Source organism: Myotis lucifugus, unplaced genomic scaffold (assembly GCF_000147115.1).
Source record: "Myotis lucifugus unplaced genomic scaffold, Myoluc2.0 scaffold_115, whole genome shotgun sequence".
Classification (NCBI taxonomy): domain Eukaryota; kingdom Metazoa; phylum Chordata; class Mammalia; order Chiroptera; family Vespertilionidae; genus Myotis; species Myotis lucifugus.
In genome coordinates, this window is record NW_005871163.1 from 284,098 (window position 1) to 285,634 (window position 1,537).

The following is a 1,537-nucleotide window of genomic DNA, read 5'->3' on the forward strand; positions in this document are numbered from 1 at the left end:
GCTGCCAAGCTCCATCCTGTCGCGCCGCCGCCGCTGCGCACTCTCCGGTCGGGACCACACGACTCGCCAAAGTCGCCGCACCAGCCCCGAGCGTTTGGACCTGAACATACGATATCCTTTGGCGCCGGGGGTGGGAGGGAGGCGGTCTCCGGTTACCGCGGGTCCGTTCCCTCAGCGAGGCGCCGGCTGCGCGGGCCGCAGCCCCACATGAAGCACCGCCGCCGGGCGCCGTGCAGACCGCGCACAGCCTGTCGTCGAAGGGGCGCCGCAGGGCTGCAACATGAGGGAGCTCGCCGGGGTGGGCCGGCGAGGAACACGCGCACGCCGAGCCGAAGTCTGCGCCCGGCCAGCGGCTACATGGACCCCGGTGGCCGGGCTGCTCAGCAACTCCAGCCCCGGCGCTTGAGGGGGACCGCAGGCGGCGCGCCGCCAAAAAGTCCCCGCATGGGCCGGCGAGCCTTCAAAAGTTGCGCGGCTGGCCCATGAGCACAAAGCGCTCGCGCCGAACCCCCTAAATGTGCCTGGGAAGCCCTGCCTGTAAAACCCAAGCGCTTTAACTACATGGGCTTTTCCTGCAGGATCCGAAAGGCAGGCTTGTTGATACTCTCAGTTTTCGTCTTACTCCCTGCAAAAAGAAAAAAAAATGGAAGAAAAAGAAACCCCAAACAAACCCCAAATCCCTGGAATTGCATGCACGAAAGGCCAACTCCGTCTCAGGTCCCAGGCGCTAGATGCACTTAGAGCGAGTTTCTCCCAAACGCGAGTGTCAACACATGAGTGGAAACTGTAAAAATCCCAAAGAGCTGCTGGGAATCCTTAATTAAAAATGCAATCCACCGAGGCAGAGGTCGCAGCCCACCCCACACGGCGCTCGGACGCCCCGGGCGCCGCGGCTGCAGAGGTCGCTCCCCCTCCCCCCTCCACAAAAAGTGCCTCCCGGTGGCCCCGCGGTCCCGGCGAAGTCCAGCGAGGCAGCGCCCGGCGGCTCTTTCTCTCGGCTCGGCTCCCTCGCTCGCTCCCCCGCTCGGCTCTCTCTCTCTCTTTTTTGTTCTCCTCAAACGCACACTGAGGGCCCCCGGAGGAGCGCCGCGGAGTCATTGGCTGCCTCCCATCATATGCCAGTCTAGACACTTTGGCGGCTCCGCGGCGCTGATTGTTGCGCAAACAAGGTTTCAAGTTTCTTAACTCTTAAAGGAGAACACGTCCCTTTGCAGGGCCCGCGGCTCCGAGGGGCCGGCTCCCGGGGCGGGCCGAAACCCCGGCCCCCGCCCCGTGCTCGGCCCGGCACCCCCGCCCCGTGCCGGACTGTCACCACCGCCCGCTCTTGGGTTCGAGTTGGGGTGGGGGCACTTGTTGGAGCAAGCACATTATCTTTCGCAAAAAATAAAAAAAGGTTTAAAAGAATAAGGGGGAGGGCGGAGTGCTCAATGGAAACCCCAATTCTTGGGATTAAAAGGGGGCGTACAGTTTTTTTTTGGTTGTACGCGACACTTAAAAAAAATATTTGGCTCTTCTGTGGTGAACTTTTAAGGAAGAG